Below are 19,210 nucleotides of genomic sequence, written 5' to 3' on the forward strand. Positions count from 1 at the left end.
ACTACAATTAAAATATTACGTGAATCAAAAATAAAGTTCTGTTTTTCTTAATACCATTCTCCTATTTTTTTTTTCATGTTTACGGCAGCACCTGCAAACTGCATTGCTAGGCAGTATGTAAACAGACAAAATTCAGGAAAGAGCTCTATAAATCCATAATGACATGCATTTCATTTCTATAAAGGGGTGTAAAAAACAGATATCCACCTAGAAATATAAGTTGTAGATGCTGAAGGATGTTACGCCTTCACTAATGTATTAAACAATAGTACAAAGTGCTAGTTGTCTCTGGGACTGTTTATATGTTGTATTTAGATACAACGTGTGTTCTCACAGGACTTGGCCCACACCTCAAGACATTCAAAATTCATGTAGCTGTGCTAGTATTATGCCCAAACTAATTATTAGTTTGTCTTGTCATTGTGCTGACTGAGTCATGAAGTATTTGTTTAGTTCAATGTTGGTGTAGCCCAGACCAGGACCTTTATCTTCTTACTCGAGGAATTTAAAATGCAGGATTTCTATGCTTTTTAAGAGCAAGCTTTATAAAACAAATCAGGCTGCCCAAGGATTTTTTAAATTTATTTTCCATACTTTCTAAAATCATGTTTGAAAAAATATTTACGATGCTGCGTCTGCATTAGGTAATATTTCATACTCAGATTCTTTACACTTAAATTTATTGTGACAGTGGATTAATATTTGCTGACCATTATTTGTAATCACCTATGGCACTCCCCATCGTAGCCAAAAATCCATTGCTGTGCTCCTTGTAACAGAAGGGGACAGGATCTTTAGGAAAATTGTTTCTGAGTGCAGTCACAAGCTGTTACTCTAATGAGCAGCACAGACAGGTTTCCTCTCTCTTTTCAACAATTCCTTATGTCAGCTGGAATTACGTGTCCCACAAACTACCCTATTTAAACAGCCTATTTATAACTGCGTGAGAATGTCTGAGTGCTCAGATCTGTAACATAAATGCACTGTTTTGCTTCATTCCTTCTATTTCTGATTAAGAAAATGGTATCTCTTCAATATAATTGGTGTCACCCATCAAACACTTTTACCAATTTACATGGTTTTCAGACATTACTCGTGGTAACATTTTTCATGATTTCTCATAAGCTTTCCCAATTAAGATAACAAAAGCTTTTCCATTTTTATTCTCAGAGAGCTTTTTTTTTGTTCCCAGACTTGATTTTTACCCTCCCTTTCTCTATATTTGTTCATAGTCTTGTTTTTCTGGAGTCAGGGAATCCATAATTCCTCGTGGACTAGGTCTCTTCAGGCTACCTGTTTCCTTGGGGTTTAGCAGCTACTTCTTTTGCTGTACCCTACAGTCCCCAACTTTGCATGGATCTCATGATCTGTCTGCGGTCACCATGTTTCATGTGCCACACACAATGTAAAAGCATGAGAAAAATCTGCATTGCTGAAGTTAAATTGTATCTTTCCAACAGACTATGCCCAGCCATTCAAACCAAAGCTTAATTTAAACTATATTACTATAGGCACCTCTTTCTTCTCTACCTTGCAAAGAGATATCACCAATGTAGACGATCATTGCCATTATCTTTGACGTATGACATTATCTTAGTCTCAGCCTTCAACTCCCATTTGTGACCCCCGTTCTGCTCTCTGTGGGAGGGCACTGGCTTCCCCAGACCCCCAAACACATGAGCACAAACTCCTACAGAATTAATTGAAAGCCTCCCACCACAGAAACGCATAAGCCTGTTGATGTGTTTTCAGAATATAAATAATGTCTGAGAACGCAACAGTGGCCAATGTACTTAAACCCATGACAATCATCTGTGGATAATAGGAAAGCCATTCTATTTCATTTTAGTAATATATTAAGCAGCAAAAAAGAGCACTGGACTTCATCTTTTTATGAAGCAATTTTACTTTCCGGCTTCTGCTGCTGGAAGTTGAACGGAAGGATGGTTCCCTGGTAATTTATAATAGCTTGGGAGATATGGCTGCCACTTCGCCTCAGCTGCAAAGGGCCGCAGATGAATCAGCAGCAGCTTCCCCAGATGAAAATAGCTGTATGTCTTTTAAATTTTTAATGGAGATTAACACTTTGTCATTGTGGTGCATCGCTCAGTGTAACACGGTGAATAATGCTCTGTGTTGAATAAGGCAGCGTAATGGTGTGATGCACAGAAAAGACACAATGACAAATCTCTGACATAAAGCGTGTCCTTGTTTGAACTGGTATTTGGCTTTCCAAAATAAAGACAAACATGTTCCCATGATGGAGGGCATGGGATGGCTTTGCATTTATTTGTTAGTAGATGCATGGATCCAAAGGAGAAAGTTAATTAGACTCCCTGCATGCAAGGCAGTGGAGTACACTCTGATTGCTAATTATTTTAATATAGGTAAACCACTATTGACAGTGCAAGTAATTTTCCTCCATCCAGAGTTAAGATACTGCCAGGTATCAGTAAAACAGCTCAGAGCAAACCTGAGGCAATCTGAATTATGGGTTTTAATCAATATGCCAATAGTTATTGTAAAATGCATCAACGATATTTTGCTCCAATTGTTCTATCATTCCTCAAATACTGCAGGTGTTAGATCAGGTCTGGATGTCAGTCACTATTCTTCATCCTGATGGCCCATATTTCTGAGCTATTACACATCTTTATCTACATATTCTCTACTTCGAGTATCTCTTACTTAGTTGAAACTAGCAAGATGCTAAAACCCTTCGATTACTGTAGCTGGAGAATTCCAACTGGTTAACACTCGGGTTAATCACAACCCATAACAACTCCTGCTTTCTCCCCTTTCTCAAGCATCCTTGCTGGTGGGTATCGGTACCCACCTGGATGTTCTGGAAGACTGATGCTCAAAAGTACCTGATTGTGTTTGTTTTTCTTTGGCATTGTCTCAGAGGTAGGCTGCTGGTGCTGTAGGTTTTAAAATCTTTTAGCTCATCTACCCCAGCAGCCATCTCACCTTGTATTGACATTTTACTGTCAAATCATTTGTTACCTTAACGATAATAAGAACAAAAAGACCCAAGGCAAACCTATTAACTTGTAGTTTCCTATACTACAGTCTTTAAGTCATAATCCATTTTAAAATTTCCAGTTCTCAGTGCTTTGTAATTAATACTTTAGATGTAGCAAGAGGTTTTGCCTCATCTGTTCTTGCAATTGTGTCAAAATGCTGTACAATAGCTTCAATTTCAGCAAGCATGTTTCTTTGCAGTTTAATCACTGTTTTGTACACTTTCCCCTTGGTGAAATTAGATATAACACTGATTTTTTTTTCTGAATGATAACCAAGGTCCTTTTCTATTTTATTTACTTTTAAATGTTCCTTGCTTGCCATTTCTGAGACCCTCAGATATATTCAGCAGAGGAAAACAGAGAGGTCCTTCAATATTGCTCCTTCCAGCTGCCATCAAAGCTATATTTCTCTAAGCCATGACCAAAAATTATATGGTTTGGGTCAACTTTGAATTAAGAAAGCCAAAAAAGAAAATATGGTTTGTATGCAGTAATTGATATTTTCTGTCCTGCTAGAGATCTACAGCAATTGGCACAAAGTGATTGGTTATATTTTTCACATCCAGATGTCCAAACTGCCTGGTAAAGTCAGGGATAAATACAAAACCACTTCAGAAGAGGGCAAAAGGTGGCGAAGTAGGCAAAGGATTATTCTGAGAAGAAATACAGAAGAAGAAAAGCGCTCCAGAGAGCAGAGAAAGATCCTCCCCATCAGCCTGAAAGCTCCTGTGTTAACATGGATGGCTGTTCTGGGGCAGCAAACGCGATGCTGGTGGCAGCAGCACGAGGCATCTGGCTGAATTAACCTCTTGGCATCAACCACCGGCCCTGACCGTAGCAAAGTGGCTGCTCAGGGAAAACATGAGATCCCACCGTGGCTGTGGTCAGCACTAGGGAGAGTGGAGGAGATTCATGGCAGAACTACAGGGCTTGGCTGGTCTCTGAATTCCTCAATTAACCACTGACCTACTTTTGGTAAATTGGGTAAATTGATACATTTATTACCCAAACACTGTTTATCTCAGCCCATTAAACATAATTTGTGCCACGCTCTGTTTGGATCTCCTCTCACCGTGGTCACTCACCTGCTACTTCTGTTGACCACTGCAGAAGGTGGTGGTGACTCCCTACAGGGTTTGCTTCAAGTCACATCTTCCTTTCCATTTGAACTGTCTGCTGTCTGGGTTTATGAGAATATAGCACATCTTTTGGGCTTTGTAGCAAAAAATTATTTGAAACCATCAAAAAATATCCCCTTAAAATAAATTTTCAAGAATATTAATGTGTTCTGGTGGACCCCTGTTCTTCTGCAACCTTGAAACTGGACATAAATTCATCATAGAGAAGATGGTGGTTCTTTACCTCTGAAATACCCAGAATGCTTGCAACAGAAAAGAAAAAAAGTAAGAATAATATAATGAAAAGTTTCCATTTTTTTAGCTTAGTTTAGAGAGGCCAATTCCATTGGGGTCTGTGGACAGTTATTTTTATGCATTCATTGCTCATTGACCAGGATAATCAAATAGAATATTCCATTTGCTTCCTGCTGGTTAAGTGCCTAATTCAGAGCTAATTGAAGTCAATGGGCAGATATTCATAGACTTTAATGGACCAGCCATAATCTTATGTCTACCCTTGTTGTGTAAGTTATTTTATTTATCCTAATTATTTCCATCTTCACATGCATGCATGCATATCTACTTATTTTACATGCATAATAATAATCTGTAAGTAGGAGTATTTAAAATAGTTATTAAAAGGTATTTCAAGACAGATATTTACAAAGACTTATGACTATGATAATAGTATATATATAGGTTTTAACATAGTATTACTTTGATATCTATTATAACAGTTATCACTATTAAAACATATTTAAATTACAAGGCTTTTTGTTACTTCAGCTACATGGGCAGAAGCTAAGCTATTAATGTCATTATACTAACAACCTATACATAGTTATGCCTTAATGGCATGACTTCATCCACTGTGAATAGAATATATCCTGAACAAGAGCCTAAGTGTGTGAGATCCTTCATCCCCTGTAAATAAAATCCTTTAAAATATCTTCATAGTGTTTTCTGGGGGAAAACAAACAAACAAACAGACACAAGCCACATGTCAAACCCCATGTAATTGTTTTTTTTTCCTGTATATTAAAGCGTTTTAATTTAAAAACTGTTCTTCCTCCCACTTGTACCCACAGGTATTAACTTATTTCCATCTCTTAGTTCTGAGGCAACCAGCCTGCTAACTTTTGAGCTCTTAATAAATCTTATCAAGCTGAGATAGGAATTGAAATCAATCTATTCTGTTAGGGTTGATATCTCTGAAGTGCAAAGCATGATGTGCTTTCCACATCATCAGGATAACCAATGATATGCAATGATATGATATTCATATTCCCTTCTGTTTTCTCTGCTACCAATGCTTTTGAGCACTTTTAAAGTCCTTGTGGTGCCACAAATTCTAATGCCACTTCTTGTGAAGATCTGAATCTTGTGTGAAAAATTACAATCTACCTTTCTACCTTCCTCAGAGTTTTCTTTTCCTATGCTTTCATTTTGAGGAACATCTTTATGCGCTATAAAAAGTTACTCTTACTGAATTTGTTGTGGGTTTGTTGCCAAGAATTTGATAATGCATGCATGGCACAAAGCAATCAAAAGACAAATGTAGTAGTAGTCTGTAGTAGATGAGGCTCAGTGACACCGCTTTCTCCTGTAATGACGTACAACACTGAAAAATAAATTGAAGATTTTCTTAAAGTGACAGATTTATAAAGTACCTCATATCCTAATGGAAAGGCCGTGTTTGCAGATGTAACCAGCAATGCAACATTTCCTTATGGTGAGTTGTAATAGCTGAGACAAAACACAGTGCTAGTTAATTCCGTCATCGGCTTCTGTTGGGGTAAAGATAGGTCAGTCCCAAGTGTTTGAAAAAATCTTCATTTTTCTTGCCGTGTAATTAGTTCAGAATCCAAACATATAATTACAATTCCATATACACAATATTTGGATACTTAATAGTGCATTAAGCAAGTTACATTTAATGTTTTGATATAATTTATTCTCGCTATATGTCAATATTTAGCTCCTCATTAATAGCATATTTACTTCTCTTCCATACGTTGGTGTGCCAATTATGAGCTTAAACACCCTTCCCCTGTTCAATACTCACAGTGGAAATTAAATAGACTGAACTGAACTTGTCTACTATGTCGCTCCATCAAAGGCAATGAATTTACTTCAAGAATATGCTTGATCCACTGTATAATGCTAATCCAATCTGAAGGTATTTTATGGATTATATTTTCCTTCTGTGATTGTTATTGCTTTAATGAGTGTTGTACGTACCCAAGAAAGAGAGAATTGCGTTAGAGGTACTTTAGTCATAACCTCTAGTTTGCTATACATGGATTATTTTCAGTTCATCTACCTTTCAGGTTTATTTTGGCAATAAATTTACAATTAAAGCAAACTCATCAAGTAATATAAAAACTGAAATTCTGTCTGACACTCTATTTTTTTGCTACAGAATTGATTAATTAAGAGGTTTAGCCAGTCATTTTTCATCAATCATTTGAGGAAGAATTTTGACAAACCTACATTCAATTAAACCATCTTCCGTCTCGTTTCACCTTTCTCCATTTAGCCCTTATTCTGTGAAGAATAACTTCATTATATACAGTCTATACAGAATTTATGAATATCCCATCCTGTCTTTTTTCTTGAATCGGGATAATAGAGCTTTATCCTCATAGACTTTTTCTCTTGGGTTTTAATGTATTTTCTTCCTACCTGTATACACAAAAATATTATTAAAATATATTTTTATTGCAGTAGATATAGCAAAAAAAAATACAGAATCACGTGTTATTACACATTATTATTCAACCTCATATATTATTCTTATGTCACAATGTTATATTATTGTATTGCATTTTCTAGGAGTCTGAAGCTTCTTCAGGCAAAAAAATGGTACTCGTAGTGGTTTGATTCACATTGTTACGCTGGTATTTGACTATGATAAGCCATGAAACAAATTGTTTAAGTGAGGTAAGACAGACCTAGAGGTGATATATCCAGCCCAGGACGTTAATCATGATGTTGTCCCTGTGGACTCCCCATCACTGCCGGCTGCTACTGCCCACAACACATTTATCATAAAAAAACTTCCATAATCCAACGTATATGCACGAAGTTTTGTGCCTGGCTGGGTCTTACCCAGGACATATTTCTTACAGAAGAACTTGCATTTCATTGCAGTACAAGCAGAGCTTTAATGGCCAGTCTGAGCCCTCACGTCTCTCCTTTCTCCACACACTTTATGAAATGTTCTGTAAGTCAGGGAACACAAAGGGAAAAAAATCACACCCACCAATGCAGCAAAATGATGGAGCAGCTCACGGCAGAGATCACAACTGTGCTGCAATGGAGCTGGCACTTCAGGAACAGTGACTCCTTTGTTCCCCAGTGTTTCCGTTCCTGCAATGTTTTAGGATTTTTACTTAGTTTATCACACATGAGGAAAGTAATAACAGAGTAGAATCAGAGAAAGTAATTCACAGAGAAGAAGGAAAATAAATTCATGTGGTCTTCAGCGAGTGAAAAGACATGATTTAAACAGCAACAGCATGCCTTTTAAAGCGTAACTTCTATTTCACAGTATCTGATACATGTAAGCTGTATTATCAGAATAGAACTCAGCTGGACATAGGTTGAAGAGAGTTCAAGTGAATCTCAAAGGAAAGACCAAATTATGTTTGCGTTAGTACTGTAAATAAAATGACATAATGAGTCAAATAACTATTTCTCTTAGGATTCAAGGAAGTCTGACCATAGAAGGATACACAAAGGAAGATGTACGATTTAAACATAAACAAACTAGTAAATATTGTCACAGCAGAACTTTAGTTTTCCTTTTCTAAAACAATAATGGAAATGTTAGTGCAAGGATTGAGTTAATTCTCATTAAACTGAGAGCCAGTGCTGGCTCTGATAAGACAAAAATGGGCACGGAAGTGCAGTTCACCTTAGTTTATAGGGATTTCAGTTATTTCTATTAATTTATGTCATGTTTAAAATGTTCTGCATAAACAAAAGATACCACCACCTTTTGTTGCCAGAGATTAAGTCTGTCTGGCTTAGGGTACCACTCCTGCGGCAGCCTTCTTCATTTGCCTCAATGACTCCTCAGCACCCGGTCAATGTTCCCTTGTTTCCAATAGAAAATAATCTATTTTGCAGAACACATGTCTGGTTCTGCTCTAGTTAAGAGGGAAATATTTTCTGATGAAAAAAATCTTCCTTATTCACAAAGTCCCATGTTTGTTTAATAGACTTTTATTTTCTCCATGTTGTCTTCCAGCCAGTCCCTTTGGAGACATGCAGAAAAAGCAGCATTCAATAAAAGCCTATCACCACAAATTAACATACCTCGAACACTAAATATCAAGAATCAGGCATGCAGTTAATTGCTGACAGTTAATCCACAGAGGGAAGCAACTCACCAAAGTTCAGTCTAATCATGAATGCATTCAAGGAAATTATAATCTACTCATGATGATTCCATGTTGAGAAACAGACTCTGAACTCACTGAGTGAATTATTCATTCTGGATGGTTTGCAAGTGTTACAGCAGTCATATTTTTTCTGGCATGTCATTGGAAGAAATGCAACTGCATTTCCTTGCAAATGTAAATGCAAATGCAATTGCAAAAATGGGATCAGAATTAGCTGTCTTTCTCATTACAGTGCAAATGATCACAGTGACTTAAGAATAAACTGCTTGTCTACAGGTTAATGTCAAAAAATGTACAGTAAAACTTCAGCCTGTGGTTAAATGTTCATCTTCAATTATATAAGCCTGCCCAAATAGTCAGAAATGCAGCTCCAATGTGCAGCTCTTCACTCACCTATTGATCACAGAGAAATAGGATCAATGGTTTTTCATTTCTCAGACTTTCCCAGAAGGTTTCCCTGTGACCACAAGGATGTACTACCTTGCCTTGTTTTTCCTCTCAAACTTTGAACAGTCAACTTGATATTGAATTCCTAGAAAACTATCTATCAATACCAAGCCAAACAGGAGTTAATATCTCTTTAGAAAACCCACTACACCTCTAAAGAAACAAGGCTTATTTTTTTTAATAAAAAAAATAGATTCTCTCCTTGGAGCTTTAAGCTCAGAAATTCTTCTGAACCAAAATTTCTCGAGGGTTTGAGTAGTTGCTAAATATGTGGACAATCTTAGGGAACAGTATTTGGGGTATGTTGAGGAAAACTCACTTTCTGCTACTATTCTCTATCAGGTAAGGATTTCTAGTAGACACAGTGTTTCTGTTTTAGTAAGGACATAATGGAGGGCTTTAAACCATGTACCTCATGTGTATCTTATATGACAAAAATACACATCACAGTGAAGTAAACATCCTCTATTTACTAATGATATGTAACATGCCACTCAATTTTAAATATAATCTATATGTCTTCTGGTTCTTATTCTACAAAACATGGAGGAGCACTAGAGAGCCCACAAAATACCTAGAGAAGAAGCACTCTGTCTCCAGCAGGTCTCATTCTCCTTTTTCCAGGAGGCAAGGCTGAGGTTAATGCATCGTAGAAGCAGCTTTCTGAAAAACAAGGTAATGTCCAGCCATTTCCACTAAGGCTTAAATTGTTGCTTTCCTTATTCCCAGAGGAAAACTAAGCTAATGTGGCTTGTATGATGGGAGCCGTTTTCCTCTCTGATTATTCACGGACATGACTTGGGATCACAAGATAGTCCAAGGTCCAATTTAAAAAAAACCCTAAAAACCACACTCACCCTCATTAGTCAAGCTCAAAAGCCCCAAAATACATACATGTGAAACATGTTTTTCAGTATTCGCTCCTGTTTATTTATAACTGCTGAATAAAATGAAGTTCTGATCCCTAATTATTTTCATTTCCATGTTTACTTCATCAACACCATATAGCAGCATTAGTCCATTTTTTCTTGGTTATTTTTTTCTTAAACAACATCTTTCAATGCAAACATAAAAATATTCTTAATAGGTAATTAAAACCAACATGATTCAATCGTTACCCCTACAATTTGCTTCTATACCTGCATATGACTGTATGGTAAAGTGAACTTGGGGAAAAGGAATCTAGTCTTGTGCTCAGTTATAAATAAATTAACATTTCGTGAAAAATGCAGGATGTTTTTTTAAGTATGTGTGGTAAGAGTACTTCCAGACCTTTGAGCTCAGAGTCTGGCACATTTCTAGCTGGAAGTATGGGATTTTTCTGGCACTCTTCTCCTGGCCCCTCACTAACTACTTTTTAAATGGGTTTCTTAGCAAAGCCACTAAGGGCCTTTTCTGTCCTACTTACTCACACTAAGTATTTCTTTACTCATGTGGAACAGTCCTACTGGCTGTAATGGGTTGATTTATAAGAACAGTAGTGAGAGCGAACAACGGAGCAGGATCAAACCATTAGTGTTTCCCATCAGCCTCACTCAAAAGTATATGCTTAAAGCTGAGAATGTAAAGTAATCTTGATTTGCTTACTCTGGAATTTTTAAAGACACTTAGGACTGCTTTCCCAGACAATTTGGCTTTCCAGAATAGCTTTTCGTTTTTTCTTCTTAGAATTAATTTAAGTGGTTCAAACTCAGTCTGGGACAGTTCATTCCTAGAAATAGAGTTCCGGGTTGGATGCTAAAGACCAGTCCTCAAAGGAAAACAGCTGGGAGCAGCCTGATGTTTCTTAAACTATATGTATTAATATAAGGCAGTGCTAAATATCATGAGATAAAAAGAAATATATACTTACAAAGGTACAGTGAGGATCAAGTCTCACACCTTGTTGGCTTAAACATCGTCTATATTGGATGAAAGAACTTCCATGCCTCCCCAGAACATGGGGTGGAGAACTGTAACGAGGACACTGGGCATGTCAGCTGTTCATGTAGATAGTCCAATGTATATATGTTATATATATGTCATGATTTTACAACCTAAGATACAATATAAGCTAAATATTTTCCAACAAGCATATATAATATATAGAATAGAACAAAGGATGCATATATTTACATATATAAGTATATCAAATTCTGTTTATATGAGGAATAACATCTTGCCAGACAAACATTTTTCAGTATCTCTGACAGGCTTTTACCTAAGACTTGATATTTAGACAGTCCACTTTAAATATATGAAGTATTTTAAGACATCAAAATAAAGCAAACCAGAGACCCTATTAAAACTAAGACAAAGGTGTTTATGGGCTCATGGTGAAGACAGAATCATAATTTCAATGAGAATGTACCATTGCTCCTCTGAAATTTTTCCCCAGAATGTTCAAATTTATAGTTCCATGATTTTTTTTGACACTCCTGTTGTGTTGAAGACGATCAGTAAATTAAGCAGAAAACTAAGAAAAGAGAAAGAATATTTTCCTGTGATTAAACTGTTAAATAGAAACCGAGACAAGCTACAAAAGGTAGAACTCTGATGAGATGGATCCTTCTGGAAATACTCAAGAGGCTGAAAAGCATTAATTCATTTTTGCCTGTCTAGTATTGAACTTTTTCCTCTTATTTTTTTCCCAGAATGTCTGATTCATTCACCTCATTTTCAGTTTGAATGGAGCTAAATGTCATGACTGTTTTCATTTTTTAGTTAATTTTCCATTCTGTTTAACAAAGCAATCTAGATACTTAGAAATCTGAATTAATAAAGTTTTGTCTCAATGGGTTGCCTACTCGGTACTTCACTACCATTCCCTCTCTCACCTGGCTGACTAAGCTAATTTCTTTGTTTGTTTTATATAGATGCTGTCTAATGCTTTTTGTTCTTTTCCATTCATGCAAATACAAATCTGATTATTGTCTTCACCATTTTCCAGACTGATTTTGAAACATATTTAACTTAAAATACTTAACCAAGTTGCACTTGCATGGCTTTATCCATTTAGGTTAATATTGACTTAATATATTTTGAACATAGATGAGTTTTCTCTTTCACTAAAGTACAGAACTCTTGGTGTTAAAAAGTGAAATTTCAGTGATGGCTGAAAGACGCAAACAAATATAAATGATTTGAACTTATCTATTGTGTTTCATTGCTCTTTTAGGTTGGCATTATCCTCATAGGATAAATAATTAAACAGTGATAAATTGAGTCATAATGCCATTTAGTGATTAAATAGTGACATTAAATTCTTATGCTCATGTCATGACTCATAATTATTATTAATCTAGTTAAAACAATTTGTTACTCAGAGCTAAAGGGTGAAACCCAGACTTCTGCTGCTTCATGCTATGATGATTTCTTCCTAAATGCAATAAAACTATAAACAACCTAGAATGTTTGTTTTACAATAAATGCATTAATGCAGTCGTGTCCATTTTTGACCATTTTCATATGAAAAAATCTGAAATCACGTTAATTCTTAGAAGGTTTGGTGCATAATGAGAAAATTGATAACAGTGATAGAACTGCAGAAGTTTTTAAGTTGTACTTAACCAGCAAATTTATTGTTTCTTAAAAGCTGATACTGAATCTATCAGAAACACAGACAAATCACGCATCTTGTTTCTTAGTGCTTTGAAACATTTACTTCAAAAAAAGGTTGAGAAAAAGCAGGAATGAAATTCATTATAAAATTCTTACCTTTAATTTATACAGCTTTTATACATGATCTCTTCCGTGTAGGCATTTGTGTAGTTCTAATGAACTTTCTCAAGATAGTCCTTTCAGAAATTGTTCTGAAAAACAGTGCAAGAGTAAGTAAAGAATGTGATCAAGTGTTCTGCCGGGGGAAATCAGAAGAGATTCTGCATTTATAAAAAACTACAATAAAAAAAATAAAAAGGAACTTTTGCATGAAGGGAGATAACAATGTCGCTTTATTTCACCCAATATTATTGCTATTAATATTATTAAAACTAGTAATGCTAATCAGCCTCCAATTTGCATTATAATACCAGCATTCATTCTACATTTAATGTTATTCCAAATTTTATTATTTCAGTTTAGCATCCTTGGAACTTACAAGACACAGAGAGTCTTATGAATCTTCTTTCAAGGTTTATTTGTCTGTAAATTGAAATGGTGCTTCTGTAAAAGAGATTATAATGTTTGGGAAGAATAGAACTGAAAAAATACCATGCTTCTGCTTCTTTTAAATACCGCTAAACAGTGAACTAGGCCATGTAAATAGGATTTAAGAACAGCTAGAAGGTATTGCATGCCTTATGGAGCCAAGATATAGGGCTGCCTTTACATTCTGACTTCCCTTTGCTGCTGTGATGATGACAAGCAAGCACAGACTTAATTGAACAACGAAGGGAAAATAATGAGGTGCTGTTTTGCCTGTTGAGGCTGCAGGAGCTGAGCAGTACCAGGTCATCTCAACACCTGATGGATGATACCCACACAAAATAGTTTTATCTTCTTCATTATGTACTAAAGATGTCCAGTCTACGTAATACTGAAAACGTAAACAGAGTTGTTCGGCAACAAAAAGCAAAACTGGACTTCCCCAGAAATTAAGGAAGGGCTGAATCTATTTCTCTGTCCCATGAACACACACACCATATTTGCTGTGGGGGTTGAAGGGAACAGTGCATTAAAACATCTACTTTTGTTGTTAGAAAAACAATTCTATATTTTAAAGTTCTTTGCAGAATCTTCTTTTATTTCAGCCAGGTACTGAATGGTTTAGAAAATCTGGCTAATTCAAAGAAACACTCAGGAGTGCTGGTTCTACTATAAATCTTTATCACAATGAAGATCAAATTGACATTCTCTTCTATCCAGTTTCTCCTTGTTTGAAACTGCAAAGGGTTCTCGAGCTGCTGCTTCTCATGATTAAATTTGTTTTCTGCCATGCAATTACATTTTAAAAATTCTGTTCAGTAAAATATTTCTCACTACATTACAGTAAATTTAACCCAGTGTCACACCAACACATGATTCATATTAACAAATGCCGCTGCTGCCGCTGGCTGCTTGTTGATCAGCTTTGAGCTGCAAATGAGGAATCAACCTGACTTTTTTCTTCCTCCTTCAGAGTTATATCTTTCCCCACATTGTGAAAATAAAACCACCATAAAGATACAGAGAATAAAGATATTGCAGGTGATCTGCTAAGCCTTGTCTCATTCCTGTTATCAGACAACAGCTTTGCTCTGTATCCGTTGTTGATATGTTTGACATCTGTCACAAAAGCGCCATGGCCTTTTCCCCTTTTCTCTGTTAAAATCGCCATCACGAAGAGGCTCAGCTGACACTCAGCCCTTTATCTCGAAGATTCACTGACTTTTTAAAGATCTCTTAGACTGCTCTTTTTTTCTTACAAGCTGTTTCTATCAGAAAAAAATTCTTCTAACCAAGAGGAGAAGACGAAGAACTATGGGAAATACCCCAAATATACACAACAAACCACCTGACAAAATCTGCTTGTAGGAGGAAAAACCAAGAATAAAGTGACAGAGCCTGAGCACCTGCTCTGTGTGGTTGAGTGACAAGGATCACACTCACTCCCCTCCATCACTTCCTTCATCTGACATTTTTCTTTGGAGAAGCCAGATGCTCGCATTAGAAAAAACTAAGATCTTTTATTAATAATCAGGAAAATGTGTGCCTACAGGTTTGAGTTGATAGTCATTCTTCCTTCATCTGGTTTAGCCTTTCACACTGTATTTTAATACGCTGAAGTTTACTAGTTTCTAATTTTCCTTTATTTAAAATGAAATCAGTTTATCAGAGTCAATGTGCCCCACAGATGAAGACAGCTGGGGGGAAAAAATATATATAGGACAATTTCTGAAGCCAAGCATTTATCTTAGAAAAAATTTATATGAGCAAACATAACTGCAAGTAGTTTAGTACCCAGAGTTTGCAGAAGTGTAGGCAAAGAGCTTTTTTCACTGTAGTTTCTGGGGGATATTAGATCACAGAATGTCAGGGATTGGAAGGGACCTGGAAAGCTCATCCAGTGCAATCCTCCCATGGAGCAGGAACACCCAGATGAGGTTACACAGGAAGGTGTCCAGGCGGGTTGGAATGTCTGCAGAGAAGGAGACTCCACAACCTCCCTGGGCAGCCTGGGCCAGGCTCTGTCACCTTCACTGAGAAGAAGTTTCTTCCCAAATTTAAGTGGAACCTCTTGTGTTCCACTTTGAACCCATTACCCCTCGTCCTATCATTGGTTGTCACCGAGAAGAGCCTGGCTCCATCCTCCTGACACTCACCCTGTATATATTTGTATACATTAATGAGGTGACCCCTCAGTGTCCTCCAAGCTCCAGAGCCCCAGCTCCCTCAGCCTTTCCTCACACGGGAGATGCTCCACTCCCTTCAACAACTTCGTGGCTGTGCTGGACTCTCTCCAGCAGTTCCCTGTCCTTCTGGAACTGAGGGGCCCAGAACTGAACACAACATTCCAGATGTTGTCTCACCAGGGCAGAGTAGAGGGGCAGGAGAACCTCTCTGACCTACTGACCACCCCCCTTCTAATCTACCCCAGGTACCATTGGCCTTCCTGGCCACAAGAGCCCAGTGCTGGTTCATGCTCATCCTGCTGTCCCCAGGACCCCCAGGTCCCTTTGCCCTACACTGCTCTCTAATAGGTCATTCCCCAACTTATACTGGAATCTGGGGTTGTTCCTACCCAGATGCAAGACTCTACACTTGCCCTTGTTATATTTCGTATTCAAGACCTGCCTGGACACCTTCCTGTGTAACCTCATCTGGGTGTTCCTGCTCTGGCAGGGGGATTAGACTGGGTGATCTATTGACGTCCCTTCCAATCTCTGACATTCTGTGATTCTGTGAATAAAAGGAATAAAGCAACAGATTTTAATTAAAAATAGAAAGAAAAATCTCTTTTCTCCTAAAGCAAACCCTACCGGAGGTATAATTTTTTTTCTACCCTTGTTAAACTAAGATATATATGGCAAAATAGGAATGTTTCAGAAAAGAATTTTCTAGATCTAACTCTAACTTAACCTGGTAGCTGGTCAGGGGGACAGGACAGTGTTCAGCCCCAAGAGGGAAACTACATCAGCATAGACTAGCTGTGGTATCTGCACAATTTGCAAGCCTAGGCATCTTGATGGCACTTTTTTGTTTGGATTGTATATACACACACAAATGAAAATGGTTTTTATCTTGGCTGGGGGCCATGATCCTGACCCCTCATGGCTGGACCAGCTGGTGGAAGTGAGGACCAAAACCTCTTCATCTTAGTCCATCAGATGCATTTACCCTTTGAGCTCTTCAGTGTGCCAAAAAACTCCCATCAGCCAATCAAAATTGCTTCTTCCTTCCTGTTCTGTCATTGTAGAGCCACCCCTCCTCAGGCAACTGGGACATTCCAGCTTTCCCTTGGCAGCACGGAGATGGGAATTTGTCCTACTCATTTTGTGAAGTGATGTCCCCTAGTTATGCAAACTAAATAGCGTGTTGTTTCTAGAGATTTGTGCTTTGGTTCCCCTCAGGAGCCAAGATGTGATATGTCAACTGTTTCTGCCTATTGCTTATCTCTTAAAGACCTTTCAGAAGTGTAGAACATATAAGCTTTCTTTATCTAATTATTACTTGCAATATTTGAGTAGTTCCTCTGTGAACAGTATTAGGATCCTTCAAGCATCTGGCCTTTAATTTTAAGTGAATTTAATCAACACTACTTATACTAAACCAGATTTTTGATTAAAAGCAAGATCACCAAAAGCAATTATTTATTTTTTTTATCTTCACAAATTATTTACTTTGTAAGCCTAAAATATATATTTAGTGATGCTGAATCATAGAAGATCACAGACAAAGCATCTGAAGGAAGAGACACATTTCATATCTACACATTAAAGTGTATGTTATGCTCTATGATGCTAGGAGTTTGATCAACTATGAAAATTAGACAAACGTGAAATTTCTGAAGAAAAAAATAATGAAGTGGATAAGAGTAATACATAATTCTAGATAAAACTCCCTCTTTTTTGGTTTTCAGGGGGCTGATGTATGACAGAACTTGTATCTAAATCAGCAACACCTAATCACTGTTCTCCTCATACCTCAACTGTGATTGCATATGAGGTACAGAAATTTAAGAGGAAAGAGATTACATACAACAGATAATTGAATTTATGTGGGCAAACAGAGGAAATGTTTTTGAAATATGCAAACCAAAGAACAAATTTCCACGAAACTTCACACAAGTACTTAGTAAAAAGCTGAAAACTCTACAAGTATTCCCTCATTACCAACATGTAAATTTGAAAAGACATAGTATTTACTTTTTTGTGACATGAAAAATGCTATGAGAATCTTTACCAGACCAATAATCAGTCAGGTCAGAAGAGAAAGCAGAGTCATAAATAAATTCATACAAAGACACGAACATTTGGCCGCCTTTAAAAAAAAAAAGAAAAAGAATTAAAATGTTTCAGTGATTCAAAATCAGCTTTCCATAAACAGTTTCCTCAGATATATAATTCATGAATGGTCTCTCTTAAAATCTTTTCACTTGACAAAATGAGAATTATCTATCTTCTGAACTGCACATATGGCAAATAATCCCGGTGCATTTTCCATGGGGAAAGTGGAAGTGTGGGTTCTGTTCCACCTCCAATGAACTAGCAGGAGTTTTGTCCTGGACTTCAATGGAAAGAAGACGAGATTTCATGTCTTTAAAGAAGGAAGAGTGTCAAAGTGGACACCACACAATACGCAGATGTACTAGAAAGTTATTATGTATTGTAAAGAATGAAATATAGGCCACTGTTCTTCTGGTGTAATTTCCCATTCTGTTTCATATCTCAGCATCACCCACTCACTGTTCCTGCATAATGAAGCTTAAGTTGCCTCCATCACTGTGATCTGCCACTCCTCCTAAGATGTATTATGTATACAAATTATTATACTTAAGAAAACTTTTGTTCTGAAAAATCTCATCAAAAGAAAGCACTTTTCAAATGAAATAATTAGTTATGCTATTTGATGTACAACAAAACACAACTCAGCTTTGGTGTAACCATCACCATTTCTTCAATGCCTAAGGCCTTTTATACACATGGGTTTGGAAAAATTTGGCTTTTAAAGCTTTCAAAGTTATGAAACTTCATTTTTGAAGGCTCCTGATCAAGTTAACAGGTCTTTTTCAAGAAAAATAATTTATGGAACTGCCTCTTTCTGAAGATATTAGCTATCAGAAACTTTGCAGACTGAACAGGGCTAAAAGAAGTCATGTAAGAGGAAAAGAAGAATTTACGTGGGAGCTTTATGGAGAAGCCATTTATCCCCTGAGTAGGTAAATCTTTTGGATGCCGCTCCTCTCATTTTATCCTCAATATCACAAATCCCACAAATATCAAGTGCATCCCTAAGAGGTTTGATTTTTGCTCTGCATCATGGGTCTGAACGTGAATCACATTTCTTAATCAACCCCCATCCCAGGGGATTCTGTACCCCAAGAGGCTGTGTACTAGAGACAGGACTGGTGTGCTCCTGTTTAACTGGCCTGAGGAGTCAAATATTGGGCCAGACTAGGGTTAATGCTGTCTCTATTTTACCTTATTTTTGTCGCAGTCAGAATGACTTGCAGTTATTAAAGTTCTTCAGGAACTTGAGAAGCTTTTAGATAATTAGACAGTCAACTTTTAAGTAGTTAGTTGAGTCAGCTACAGTTTTTTCTAAATTGCATTGAAGCATTCTATAATTCAGTAAAAGTGACTCGTGGAGATAAAAAATTGAATACTATTTCCTGTTGGGTTTCAAGTACACAAAGTCTACAGATTTAAGGTGTTTAAGCGAGGGTATACTGAGAAGTTTAATAATTATGTTTATTGACTTCACAGATTCAGCAGTTTCTGAAGGGCTCATCCTTTTAGTGAAAGCACAGCAGGAACATTGAAACTTCCCATGAAGTTCTCAGTACTCCAAGAACTGCTTCTTCACTTAAGCTGATAAAACTGTCACCTTTTGGGTGTTTTATTCAGCTCTGTTTTCAGAGGGGAAGTCAAACATTCAATCCCAAATGCCCTTGGAACAAATAACTTACATGCCCTGTTGCTTTGTGATGACTGTGTTGTCAAAATAAATGACTACAGCATTGTGAATATATTTCAAACATAGAATAAATTCATTGTGTAGAGTTAGTGCCACAACAATGTGAAATCTTCAT

At 36.9% G+C, this 19,210-nt stretch overlaps 1 long non-coding RNA gene across 4 annotated transcripts in view; it reads right to left on the reverse strand.

The window, feature by feature from the left end:
* Positions 1–19,210, reverse strand: part of LOC110355042 (uncharacterized) — a 38,116-nt gene that overhangs the window by 6,753 nt on the left and 12,153 nt on the right. The window contains exons 2-6 of one of the 4 annotated variants that reach the window (XR_010474604.1): positions 12,697–12,791; positions 10,853–10,952; positions 9,575–9,663; positions 8,145–8,406; positions 4,112–7,516 (exon numbers count right to left, since the gene is read on the reverse strand). This is a non-coding gene — a long non-coding RNA (uncharacterized LOC110355042). Of the gene's footprint in view, positions 1–4,111; positions 7,517–8,144; positions 8,407–9,574; positions 9,664–10,852; positions 10,980–12,696; positions 12,792–19,210 lie in introns of all 4 variants that reach the window. The other 3 variants (XR_010474605.1, XR_010474606.1, XR_010474607.1) reach the window with 3 other exon arrangements.

This window comes from Columba livia, chromosome 9 (assembly GCF_036013475.1).
Source record: "Columba livia isolate bColLiv1 breed racing homer chromosome 9, bColLiv1.pat.W.v2, whole genome shotgun sequence".
Classification (NCBI taxonomy): Eukaryota; Metazoa; Chordata; class Aves; order Columbiformes; family Columbidae; genus Columba; species Columba livia.